Below are 14,209 nucleotides of genomic sequence, written 5' to 3'. Positions count from 1 at the left end.
ACCATAAGTGCAAGGGGTGCAGCTGCTAGGGGACCCAGAGCTGAGGGGGGCATCTTCCTTGTCAGAGTGATATGTCTTATATACATTTTTCACCTTCAAATACCTAGTTACTCCCCTGGATTCTCTGCAGCAGCTGAAACATCAGTGAAACATTAAATACATGTTCTCAGTCCTTTCAGTCCCTGCTAATTACAGTATGCTATTACCCAAATTCATCTGAAGATGAATTGTTTCTGGGAAAGCCATTTATATGTCCAATGTTCTACCCACATGGTACTCAGAGTACGCTGAAGAGCTGAGAGAGAATCCCACTTACAGACAGGCTGTGCTTCCTTGTTTTATACTCATCAGTGTAAGGTGGGGAATTCTCTGCATGTGAACTGGACAACACAATGGCACAGTGGTTAGCATTGTTGTCTTACACAGCTGTTAATATTAGTTTGATTCCTGACCAGCCCCCTATCTGTGCAGAGTTTGTATGATTTTTGGTAGCTTGTATGGGTTCCTTCCAGGTACTCGTGTTACCCTCTACACTCCAAAAATGTACTGGTAGTGTAATTGTCTGCCAGCTCTGTAAGCTCCGATGGGACAGGAATGATGTGAAAGACAAATACTCTCTGTACAGCGCTGCTTAATGGGTGGTGCTATATACATACTGTAAATGATTATAACTGTTAAGAGAACAAAGTCAGTAAAACAATGAACCTCTACCCAACATTGAGGAACATTAAACAAAACAACGCTGTCACCAGGGGCATTTCTAGAGAGGAGGGGGCCTGTGTGCAGTCTCCGGCACAGTTATTGCAAATGGAACTTTCTACTGATACGTTTTTCTGAAAATGTTTTTTCGTTTCCCCAGGAGATATCCCGCAAATATTCTTTGATAAATAGGCTCCTTATTATTTGCCAGCATCATGCACTGAATGTCTATAGGGTAAAGCTTTAGCTCACAGGGCTGAGCATATTGTCACTGGGGAATAGGTCACACGTGTGTCAGTGAGGTTACATGAACAATGGAAGATTTTCTTTATCATGCATGGTAACAATTTCCCAGCATTTCCCTATTGCCATTAGGAGCTATTGCAGAGCACTGGTGCTGACCTTCTCTAGCTGATAATTCAGGTGTCACAAGATGTTTCTTTGGGCCTGATTCATTACCTATTGCAACTGTGATTCCGCATACAATCGGACCATTGTTGTGTTCTGTGCATGTGTATGCTCCGCAAAGAGCGTGCTTTAACACTCCACTGCGATCAGGACTGTGGCACAGTGACTATGCTGACCCATCGCAGAGCAATTGACAGGAAGTGACCATTTGGTGATGGTGATGGGGGGGTGGTCATCAAAACTCAAGCGTGTCAGTGCATTTGAACGCTGTTACAGGGGTGTGCATAAATTAGCCATTGCGATGCCATATGCAGCTTAGGCTTTCACTGGTTGCAATGAGGTTAGCAATTCCTAAGTAAGGTCAGGCCTTGTGCAAGTGTGCGTGTGACTGCGATGGTACTCAATCTTACTGATGGTTTTGTTGTTTTGCTAAGTATTATGAATGTGTATAAGTCACCCATTTGTTTTATCATTCTATTTGTTAACTTATCTTAACCTAAGCCTAGAAATGAACACACTGACACATGTAATGCAATTAAAAAGGTCACAGCCATAATTTATTGATCGAATTTGAAATTGGTAATGGGTGGCAGGACAAATGCAGTGCTCCGAGGCCACAGCCTTGCTGGAAACAATAATAAATAAACGGAAGCGGATTACCGCCCCGTGCAGACTGGCCTGAGGTAGTGCCATCCCCCCTTAATTGGCACAGCCTTCGGCCCTTCCCTTGGACAGGGACCAGGTCCCCCCTTATGGGCGGTGACCAACTTGCCGCTCTCAAAGGAAAGATGCTACCCAGGCACTCCTGCGCTAAATAATAGGCCGCCCTGGAGCACTGCTTCCCGCCAAAGCCTGGTTCATAGAACCAGGCCCGCCACCAAACTGTGACCCTCCAATACCTAAAGGAAACTACATAAGTTGCTGATAAATAGCTCTAACCCTACTCCCGTTAGGTGTACCCCATCAGGCCTATAGAAGCTCTCTTCTTCGTAACGTAAACGTGGATGCCGTATGACGCGGCCACCCACACTGAGGACAAAACGGCCAACTGCCATATTGACCTTACGACGAACTCCGTCTAATGCCTTACCACCATGGGGTCCTCGCCAAACTCGCCGTGGAACAATGTCCAACCAAGCGATACGCACATTGGGCCAACGGTTAACTAGCACTTGCAAGTCATTCCTAACAGCATGTATTAGCTCGATGCCTTTGCAAGTGCCCAAATCGTTCCCCCCTAAGTGAATGACCACCCAGTCCGGGGCCCCGAACTTATCCTCTGCCGTCCATAAGGCTTCCAGCAGTCGCTTCCAGCGCATACCGCGGAAACCCAACCAACGGACGTCATCTGCACCTAAGAAAAGGGGGGCCTGCAAAGCTAAGGGGTGCTGACCAGCCCAAAATATAAATGAGTGTCCTACAAACCACACCCGACCGTTAGCATTCCTGGGTAACCCTGCAAGAAAAGTTACCTAGTCAGAAACTAAACCACAATATAACAAATAAATGCATCTTAAGGAAGGGAAAACAATAGTTGGGTGACCCAGCTGAAGGTGAAAAACATAAAACCTCTTTGAGGGCAAAACTGAAAAGCCCCTCAAACTCCAAAGCGGCAGTAAGCATAAGGCCCCTGGGTTTCCCAACAAACTTGCAAGGAGAGCAGCTACTTAAGCAACTTGTCCTCCCGTAAATAAGTTTTATAAGCTGATGACTTCCATTGACCCAACTTATGTAAGGTGTCGACCGAAGCTGCCCCTATCCTAAATGAATGTGTCCCGAACTGTTCTGTTGGCAGGCCTAAGGTTATAAGGCAATTTTGAAACAGCTTTATGAACTGAAACTTAGATAAAGGTGTAAGGTTAACATGTACAAGCGACTGCGTGCCACTTGGAGGGCGAAGAGCATTAAAATGCCGCGCCAAGGCAACTGGGCAGATGACAGCCTCTGAGTGTTCTTTTATAGAAATCCAACGACCCCTGCCAAGTTGGTCTGTCTTGGACCTATGAATTTTACACAATATCAATTCCTTCTTAACTACCACGTGTTTTAACAATAAACCCGACGTCGCGGAACTCTTACTAGATGCCACAAGCTCGCCGATTCTAAACGCCCCGAAATATGCCAATGAAAAAGCTAAACTAAAAAGGGCCGATTCGTATTCACGTAAAGAAACCCCTGATACAGCCACAATCAGATCTTTAAGCAAAGCCGGGTCAATTGGTCTACGCGTGTTGCCTATGCTAGGGTGTTCCTTCGCCCACCCCTTCATCGCTTTGGATAGCAGAAACGATTTTGTGGGATCCTCTTAGCCATGTAGTTTAGAAAAGTAAGCGATACCAGACAGCGCCGCAGACATAGCAGCCTTAGAACGACCCCTTTCATGCCAGTTCCAAACAAACTCTGCCATACGGTCGTCAACCCTCTTACCTCCCTCACGTGTGGAAGCCAAGAAACCCTGCCAATTGTCCCAAGCTGCCGTGTAGGTCCTTAACCTGCTAGGGGCCAGAGACTTCATTGCGAGGCCTTTGATGCCGGCACGACAATCTGCCATACATGGGAGGGGCAGTTTAAACCATGAATAAGAGCGTAAGGAGCGAGAGAACGAAACCTGTTCCACTGCAAACGAGATAAGGCGTCTGCTATCTCATTAGACACTCCCAGCACATGCTGAGCCCTAAACTAAATGTTCCTCTGTAAGCAAAGAAGCGTCAAGTGCCTCAACAACTTCAAAGTCAACGGAGATTCCGCCCTCTGATTATTTACTGCCTGAACAACACCCAAATTATCGCACCAAAAAAGGATCCTCCTATTACAAAGCCTGTAAGCCCATAACTCAACTGCCACTACGATGGGGAAAAGTTCTAGGAGCAGTATGTTCTTCGTAAGGCCCAAAACTCCCCAAACTTCTGGCCAAGGCTCCGCGCACCAATCCCCTTCAAACAAGGCGCCGAAACCGATGGAACCGGACGCGTCAGTAAATAGTTGAAGCTCTGAATTATCTACTGGGGCCCGGAGCCATATCCGAACACCATTAAACTCGTGCAGGAAAAGCAACCAAACTCGAAGGTCGTCCCTCAAATCTTGGGATATTCGAATGAGGTGATGGGGCCTCTTGACACCCGCTGTGGCTCTTTTGAGCCGCCTACAAAAAACCCGACCCATGGGAATGACTCTACAAGTGAACTTAAGGAGCCCTAGCAACGACTGCATCTGCTTCAGCGAGACTTTCTTTTTGACAAAACAAATGCTTCAAGCAACTCCCCCAAACGTCGCACCTTTTCAATCGGCAAATGGCATAACCCTAGCACAGTATCTATTTCTATGCCCAAATACATCAAGTGTGTAAACGGACCCTCCGTCTTGTCCCTGGCAACAGGAACGCCTACCACTGTGAACAAGGCCTGCAAGGAAAAAATCAATTCCTCACAAACCTGGGTATCCGCTGGCCCCACCAACAGAAAATCATCTAGGTAGTGGGTAACCCCCGCTTGCCCTGTGCCCGCCTGTAAGCACCTTTGCAAAAAGGAGCTAAAACATTCAAAAAAGGAACACGAGATGGAACATCCCATCGGCAAGCATCTATCTACATAATAGAGCCCCGCAACTCTAAAACCCATGTACTTAAAAGATTCGGGGTGAAGGGGCAACAGCCGAAAAGCAGACTCAATATCCACCTTGGCTAATAAAGCCCTTCTCCCAAAACTCTGTACTATATCTAGAGCCTGCTCAAATGATTGATAAATGACCCGACAATCCGATGGATCTAGCGCGTCGTTGACCGACCCTCCCTCGGGGTAAGAAAGATGCTGTATCAACCTAAACTTACCCGGTTCCTTTTTTGGTACGACCCCTAAAGGCGATATGCACAAACCTTCCAATGGTGGGGACTTAAAAGGGCCACACATGCGCCCCAACCCGATTTCCGCTTTAATCTTAAGTTGAACCACTTCTGGGTGTAGGCGTGTCGACTTAAGATTTCTTTTAGACACAACCGAGACCTCCCGTGTCACTGGTAAACGAAAACCTTCACTAAACCCATGAAACAAAAAGGCTGCTTCCTCCCTAAGAGGATAACGAGCCAACCAGCTCTTCAATGCCCCTAGGTCCACCGGCGATGGTGCTTTACCTAACACCGCCCCGCGACTCGTCAGGCTGATCACCTCGATTTGTCCTTCCACCGCCGGTACGCCCACACTCTTTAGCCGGGTGCCCGCTCACGCAGAGTATGCAAATGTATCTATACCGACAGCCCGACCCTCTATTACCCTGCGCGTTATTATATGCGTAGCATTTTCCTCTGCCGGCTCCTGTACCACCTGGGCGGGCCGGAAAGGGCTGTTTACGCACTACCAAGGAATCCAAAGAAGCGTGAGGCAGTTGGTTGACTTCCAGCCACACCTCTACGTCCTTGAAGCCAAACTGAAAATTTGCCTGCCCCTCCTGCTTTTTCGGGAATGTCTCATCATATTTCAGCCAAGCTGTACCTTTGCCTGATGAGTGCATGCCGTGCACCATATGCATATACTTGAGAACATTCATGTACTCAGCCGGGCGTGACTCAAGGTATGAAGCTGCGAGAATGAACATCCCTGCTTCCCAATTCTGGAATGAATGGAAGCTTTCTTCCGCGCCTGCACCAGCTGATTTTGCCCGATCTAAAGCCTTTTTAGCATCCGCTGTAATGGAAAACATGTCCACGAAATTCCCCTTCCTGATCCTTTCCCTAACCTTAGACCTCAAACCTCTAAGAATGGCCATGTTCGCGCAATGCACCATATCCCCCCCAGCAGCTAAGGTCCCCGTAGCATCTGGGACCTTAGCTGCTGACACTGTTCTCGTCTTTTTGGGACTCCCCCATTTCCCTTTAATCTTGTGCGCTAAATATCGCATAAGCTTACGCGGCCTCTCTGATGAACTTGCAGAATCGCTAGAGTCAGTGGAAGATGAGTGTGTGCTGTGCAATGTGGAAACAGCATGCTCACCAGAAACTGCAGTCGAAGGACCAGCCACTTCGTCCCGAGTGTTCGCCAAAAGTCCCATGTTGCACGCACCGCGCCTTGACTCGCTGATGCCATCTCGCCGTCCGTCCGCTGAATCTCAGCTGCCCGATTGGAATGCTCCCCAACTGCAACTGAGGACTTTACGTAATCACAGGTGACTCAGACTGCACATCAACTCCCCCCGTGGAAAGGGGGGCATGGGGGGGAGGGGGAGGTGGCAGGGGCACATGGACAGCTGCAGGTAGCTGAGGGGGTGGGGGGGGGCGGGGTGGGAAGTGGAGGTGGGATATGCATGGGCTGGGAATATGCTGCAGAAGTGGCCGGAGGAAGGGCGAAAGGTGGCGGCAGGGCATGGTAATACAGACCGAACCCTTGTGGAAGGGGGGCGGGACCGGGGGTTAACGCAGGGAGGGCGTACTGGAACATAGTGGGGGGCGGGGCTTGGTGGAGCCCAATGGGGGCAGAAAAGTAAGGTGCTGCATTTGAAAATGGGGTGGGCCGTAGGGGCCGGTGAAATATGGTGACCAGCTGGGCTGCTGTGCTGCTAAAGGGTTGAATGCAAGGGGGGGTTGCTGCATGTTGTAACCGCCACTCATAGGTGCGGGGGTGGCGAAGGGCAATGACAAGCTGGGGGGGCACTTAGGGGACCAGACCTGATGGACCCTGCAACTGATGCCACGCTGCAGGGGGAACCTTGGTGGCTGAATAATAGAGGTGAGGGCTGAGGAGGAGGGGGCCCCCTCGCTCCAGGGTGAGAGGGGACTGAAGGGGGGATGCTGAAATGCATAGGGCCCCCTGAGCGGGATCCGGGGCTAAAATGGCCACCGCAACTTTGTGGGCGGGGCCAACCGCCGATGCAGGGCGTGGGCTGGCCGAGGCAAGTGTGGGGAGAGGCGCTGGGCTACGGCCGCCTGTGCTGCTCGCGGTGCCGCCGGAGAGCCAGGCGGCCATCAATTGCGGAGAGGTAGCGGGGGAGGTGAGGGAGCGGGAGCCGGCGGGGTGTGCCCGCGCGGGAACGCGGGCGGGCGCAGGCTCGCGGCCTGCAGCGTGGTGCGGCCCGCGTCTGGATGGTGGGGGGGCCGCAGATGTAAGGGGCCTGGAAGCCTCCATCAATCGGCGGGGAGGGGGCGCTGAGCGGTGGGGTCTGGGCATTATGAAAAACAGGAATGAGGGGGGTGCAGGAAAATCAGGACAGAGGGAGGGGGGGGCTGAAAACAGCAGGTGGATGGGATGTTAAACAAAAAAGGGGGGGTTGGATAGAAGGAGCTGTAAGGAAAGAGGTGAGAGAAAGATAAGAATAAAAGAGATAGGTAGGATGTGAAATAAAAGAGAAAGAATTAGACAAAGATATACAGCTGTGCAAGATACTATATGGATCACTAAGCCAGCCTGGCTTGAAGAAACTGGAAAAGAGGAAAATGGCTCCGGAGAGAAAAAACTTGCGTCCGTCTCTGAATCAGGCTCACAGCCCCTATGGACAACAGCAGCACAGCTCAACACAGCCAGCCCCTATGGACTTTGGAGGAGTGGACCCAGCCCCTATGGACAACAGCAGCACAGCGCAGCACAACACTACACTACACAGCCCAGCCAGCCCTAACTCCCATCCTCCCTCTTCACTGTCCACAGCCGAGTGAGAAAATGGCGCAGACGCGGGTACCTTATATAGAATCCAAAACCCGCGAGACCCGGAAGGCGGGATGATGACATTTTGCCTCGATTTCAGATCCGAGTCAGGCGGGAAAAGTTGAGCCTGACTCGGACGGGCCTCGGATCGGGGGGGTTCGGATTTCAGAAATCCAAACCCGCTCAACCCTAATATATATATATGTCCAGAGTGTGCAGTCTGAGATCCATTTTCTTTTCATGGTACAATGGGTGTTGGAGATATGTATGTACAGGTGTGGTATATGGAAGAGTTATGTACACACCAGCTCCCTTATCAACAATAAGCAGTGTAATGTTTCATGTATCTGAGGAAAAACATTTCATTCCAGTGTAACAAAATGAAGTTCTGGGGCATTTGTTAATAAAATATTTACTGTGCTTTGTGCAGGTTATGGATTCTCTCATGGGTGTAACTACCATAAGTGCAAGGGGTGCAGCTGCTAGGGGACCCAGAGCTGAGGGGGGCATCTTCCTTGTCAGAGTGATATGTCTTATATACATTTTTCACCTTCAAATACCTAGTTACTCCCCTGGATTCTCTGCAGCAGCTGAAACATCAGTGAAACATTAAATACATGTTCTCAGTCCTTTCAGTCCCTGCTAATTACAGTATGCTATTACCCAAATTCATCTGAAGATGAATTGTTTCTGGGAAAGCCATTTATATGTCCAATGTTCTACCCACAAGGTACTCAGAGTACGCTGAAGAGCTGAGAGAGAATCCCACTTACAGACAGGCTGTGCTTCCTTGTTTTATACTCATCAGTGTAAGGTGGGGAATTCTCTGCATGTGAACTGGACAACACAATGGCACAGTGGTTAGCATTGTTGTCTTACACAGCTGTTAATATTAGTTTGATTCCTGACCAGCCCCCTATCTGTGCAGAGTTTGTATGATTTTTGGTAGCTTGTATGGGTTCCTTCCAGGTACTCGTGTTACCCTCTACACTCCAAAAATGTACTGGTAGTGTAATTGTCTGCCAGCTCTGTAAGCTCCGATGGGACAGGGATGATGTGAAAGACAAATACTCTCTGTACAGCGCTGCTTAATGGGTGGTGCTATATACATACTGTAAATGATTATAACTGTTAAGAGAACAAAGTCAGTAAAACAATGAACCTCTACCCAACATTGAGGAACATTAAACAAAACAACGCTGTCACCAGGGGCATTTCTAGAGAGGAGGGGGCCTGTGTGCAGTCTCCGGCACAGTTATTGCAAATGGAACTTTCTACTGATACGTTTTTCTGAAAATGTTTTTTCGTTTCCCCAGGAGATATCCCGCAAATATTCTTTGATAAATAGGCTCCTTATTATTTGCCAGCATCATGCACTGAATGTCTATAGGGTAAAGCATTAGCTCACAGAGCTGAGCACATTGTCACTGGGGAATAGGTCACACGTGTGTCAGTGAGGTTACATGTACAAGGGAAGATTTTCTTTATCATGCATGGTAACAATTTCCCAGCATTTCCCTATTGCCATTAGGAGCTATTGCAGAGCACTGGTGCTGACCTTCTCTAGCTGATAATTCAGGTGTCACAAGATGTTTCTTTGGGCCTGATTCATTACCTATTGCAACTGTGATTCCGCACGCAATCGGACCATTGTTGTGTTCTGTGCATGTGTATGCTCTGCAAAGAGCGTGCTTTAACACTCCACTGCGATCGGGACTGTGGCACAGTGACTATGCTGACCCATCGCAGAGCAATTGACAGGAAGTGACCATTTGGTGATGGTGATGGGGGGGTGGTCATCAAAACACAAGCGTGTCAGTGCATTTGAACGCCGTTACAGGGGTGTGCATAAATTAGCCATTGCGATGCCATATGCAGCTTAGGCTTTCACTGGTTGCAATGAGGATAGCAATTCCTAAGTAAGGTCAGGCCTTGTGCAAGTGTGCGTGTGACTGCGATGGTACTCAATCTTACTGATGGTTTTGTTGTTTTGCTAAGTATTATGAATGTGTATAAGTCACCCATTTGTTTTATCATTCTATTTGTTAACTTATCTTAACCTAAGCCTAGAAATGAACACACTGACAAATGTAATGTAATTAAAGAGGTCACAGCCATAATTTATTGATCGAATTTGAAATTGGTAATGGGTGGCAGGACAAAAGCAGTGCTCTGAGGCCACAGCCTTGCTGGAAACAATAATAAATAAACGGAAGCGGATTCCCGCCCCGCGCAGACTGGCCTGAGGTAATACCATCCCCCCTTAATTGGCACAGCCTTCGGCCCTTCCCTTGGACAGGGACCAGGTCCCCCCTTATGGGCGGTGACCAACTTGCCGCTCTCAAAGGAAAGATGCTACCCAGGCACTCCTGCGCTAAATAATAGGCCGCCCAGGAGCACTGCTTCCCGCCAGGCTGAACTTCTACCTGTTGGAAGAAAACACAGAAATGCACAATCCAACAAAACAAAACAGCACACCAACCAGCTTAGTCGGGTGGGTGGGTGGGTGGTTTGAAGAAACTGGAAAAGAGGAAAATGGCTCTTCTTACCAAGGAATATATATGGGTAATTTGGAACCTCCCGCAAATCCTATGATAGGCTTATCTCATCAACTGACCACTATCTAACCACACCTTACCCAGCCTTAACCCTTAACTAACTAACAAATTTTAAATATCAAACAGGGTGCTTATCTATCCTCAAACTTAATTAAGTATTCGTATGCATTAAGGTAAAGTGGGCATACTTTGTTTGGCTGCGATGGCATAGAGATTGCAATCATTAGCGTATTTTTGTAGTGAGACTGCATGCAAAATCGCTGTTGCGATTGCAATAGCGATCCTTACTAAATCAGGCCCTTTGTCACCAGGGCATAGACTGTATTGTCAGCGTGTTTAAGCAAAACTTTTTCTAACATGAGATGGGGAGTTATGTCTCCAGAGAGAGATTAGCGGTGTTACTGATGTCTGTGATGGGTGTGGTATGTTGGTATGATATGTCTACCTTTATAATATAGACATTAATCATGTCAACACGAGAATGACGACATGGTCATAATGTCAACATTGGCCATGTCAATGACAGTTTAACAATGTTGATATCATAACCGTTGCCATTTTGTTGTCAACGTTCAGAATGTCAACATTGTAAATGGCAAACTACATTGACTACTTCCCATCTGCTATATCTCAGGCTCTGGTATAATATACATTATTTTTACACATGCCATTTATGATAGTAACACTCTAACTTTGTAGCCAACTGTGCATAAGCCTTAGACAATCATGTCTGGCAGTCAGGGGCCCAGTAAACAGATTATGGGCCCCACAAGATGTATATCATTATTATAGAGATCTAACAAAATGTCAGCTGATTATGACCTACAATATAACTTGTGTGGCCTCATCTGAATTACAGTTTTTTTATACTAGGTGATGTGAGATGACTGTCATCCTGCATAGAGGAGAGAACGAAAAATCCACTATGGCTGGGCAATAAGAGAATATCCTTGGCATCCAATCCCAGCTTGTCATCTGTGTGACTCTCCTCAGCAGCCCAGAGTCCCCTCCTGCTCACTGCTCTAGAGCTGTTACATCTAGAGGAGGAACAAAATATCTTAAGAGCAAGACGGGGAGAGGCAGAGAGTGATGTGGAGAGGCCCAAGGTGTCAGGGGGTGACAACGAGTGGCAGAGGTTGACAGTGGGAGGCAGAGGTGGCAGTGGGTGACTGGAGAGGCAGAGGGTGGCAGGACTAGGTAGTGGGTGGATGGGAGAGGCAGTTGGTGTTAGGCGGTGTCTGGGGAGGCAGTGGGTGACAGTGAGATGCAGAGGGTGTAGTGAGAGGCAGTGGGTGTCAAGTGGTGACTGGGGAAACAGTGGGTGGCAGGGGGAGGCTGTGGATGATGGAGAGGCAGTGGGGGGCAGGGAGAGGCAGTTGGTGGCAGGGGAACAGGTAGGCAGAGGGTGACAGGTAGAAAAAGAGGGTGACAGGCAGAGGTAGAGAGTGGCAGAAAATGGCAGGGAGAGGCAGTGGGTGGCAGGGAGATGTAGAGGATAACAGGGAGAGGTGGAGGCTGGTAGGGAGAGGCTATAGGTAGCTGGGAGTGGGTGACAGGGAATATCAGTGGGTGACATGGAGAGGAAGAGGGTGGCAGGGAGAGTCAGGGAGAGGCAGTGGGTGACAGGGAGAGGTAGAGGGTGACATGGAGAGGAATAGGGTGGCAGGGAGAGTCAGTGGGTGGTAGGGATAGGTAGAGGATGACAGGGAGAGGCAGTGGGTGATTACTATGGGGCATATCCAATTAGCAGGTTTTTGGTTTTACCTCCGGTCAAGTTTACTTGTGTTATCCTAGCTATTCTCTCATACCCACCCCTCCGCCACTCTACTACTCTTTTCTCCTCGTTATTCCTCCTTTACCCTCATGTCTCTTTATGTTGCTTCTAATTGGCAATGAAGCTTGTCTTGATTCGGGTTGGCATTTATTTCCGCAATTTTTTTTTTTTTTCCAGATCCTCCTTTTCATTAAGTTTTCATTTCAAAATAATGTAATGTTTTATTATTTCTCCCCCTCCTTATAGGTGTTAAGTTTGACTTGACTCATATGTCATCTGTTGTGTAGTCCATTGTTGGGGAGGCAGATTCTGGACATCCTTTCTTTGCCTCCATACTTTCTATCATTTAAGTGTATTTAAATGGGATGTAGTTATGTGACTGCCATACGGGATGCTGGCAGTCAAAATCCCTATGCCAGCATCCCGACAGTAGGCATCCCGAACATAAGTACAGCGGGCCGGGTTAGCTGTTAGCTGCAGGGGGGTTAGGTTTAGGCACCATGGGGGGTTAGGCTGCAGGAGGGGAAAGGTTAGGGTTAGGCTAAGGACATGGGGGATCAGATTTAGGTAACACGAGGGATGGGGTTAGGATTAGGCACTAAGGAGGAATGTTTAGGTTTAGGCATTAATGGGAAGTGCAGGGGGAGGGAAGGTTAGGGTTAGGATGCAGGAAGGGAGGGTTAGAGTTATGGGGTGAAGGGGGGAGGGTTAGAATACTTACCCAGTCCCAGTTGGGATTCTGAGCATTGGGATGCAGCTGCCAGCATCCTTACTGTCGGTCTCCCATACCCAACCCATTTAAATATTCCTTATATGTGTTTGATAAATAGATAACAAATTATTCTAACAAATTTGTCTCTGAGTGTTTATTTATATTATGATTTACTTTAGAATGCTTTATTATTATATGGAGTATGCACAGGATACCACTCAGATGACTGAAGGTTTATAAGAATTCAGGTGGTAAAACAGAATGTCATTTGAGAGGACAAGATCCTTGTCTGTTCATAGTTGGGTCTCGGGGACAATGCAGAATAACTGCTAATGAGTAATTTTAATGATAGATCCCTTATCAAAGCTATTTTGGGCAGAGAGATTTTCCATTCAAGCACCTAATAATTATGCTTTGGAAAATGTGTTTCATACGCATAGATTGGATGCAGAGTCTGCCACCAGGTCTGCAGTAAGATTGTATAAACAGTCTGATCTGAGTATGATTTCCTGAAGATTGGACAAGTGTGTACCCAGCTTTAGAAGCTGTCAGTAACACTTCATTACACCACTTTGGCTGTCTCGCTATAATGCAGGGATGGCCAACCCAGAGATCACGTATCCATATTCTGGAGTGATTCTGGATCGACAATAATATGGGAATAATATTTATATTTTTAAAACCATGATATTAATTCAATGATATTGCCACCCAGCCTTAACAGGACATAACAATCGCTGGTTTGTCAACATTATAGACTTGATCTTAATCTTGAGACTTAATCAATTATCAATTTATAAGCAAATAAAATGGTCCATGCATATCTGATGTGTATAATTGACAGGAATTGATTGAATTGTATTGGAGTTTTGCACTATAAAAGTTAAAGTCAATAAAATAGAAATAGCTGTAATAAATACCTAAAGCATATACAGGTATCTTTAATATAGAAATCAATCTTTGCTTCAGCATAAATATTATTTGTAATAGTAGATTAAGAAAGGACAATCTGCACAAGGGATGTGAATTTTCACTATTAAAATATACATAGTTTGTACACTATCCACAGTACCATACCCCATAACAAATGACTAAACCAAACATTCAGGTTTCAATTAGCGCCAAGAGAGGCTGGATTCACAATAAACAAAGAATATGGAGTGGTTAGTTTATCTCCAATAGATCACTAATTGGACATATAAATCAAATAAAGGTCTGCAGCAGACCAATAGAGGGTTTCTGTATTACACTCAGAGAGATTTCAATAACTAAAAAACCCATATGCTACTGTATATGGGGAAATGCGTTAGAATCGTGGGTAATCAGTGAAATCCAGACAGTGATCACAACTTCCAAGTGACCTGAAAACCGAGCACCCCAGTACCGCTGGTCTGCCACTGGATAGACTTTTTGCCAAACAGCTCCTACCCAC

The 14,209-nt window shown here is 47.2% G+C and overlaps 1 long non-coding RNA gene across 1 annotated transcript in view; it reads left to right on the top strand.

The window, feature by feature from the left end:
* Positions 1 to 11,555, top strand: part of LOC148520528 (uncharacterized) — a 56,658-nt gene extending 45,103 nt beyond the window's left edge. Inside the window, exon 3 of the long non-coding RNA XR_015878871.1 lies at positions 11,165 to 11,555. This is a non-coding gene — a long non-coding RNA (uncharacterized LOC148520528). The remainder of the gene's footprint in view (positions 1 to 11,164) is intronic.
* The last annotated feature ends 2,654 nt before the right edge of the window (positions 11,556 to 14,209 follow it).

The sequence above is a fragment of the Taudactylus pleione genome, unplaced genomic scaffold (genome assembly GCF_031769625.1).
Source record: "Taudactylus pleione unplaced genomic scaffold, aTauple2 ptg000176l, whole genome shotgun sequence".
NCBI classification, from domain to species: domain Eukaryota; kingdom Metazoa; phylum Chordata; class Amphibia; order Anura; family Myobatrachidae; genus Taudactylus; species Taudactylus pleione.
Note: the sequence above shows the minus strand (reverse complement) of the source record. Positions and strands in the feature narration are given on the sequence as shown.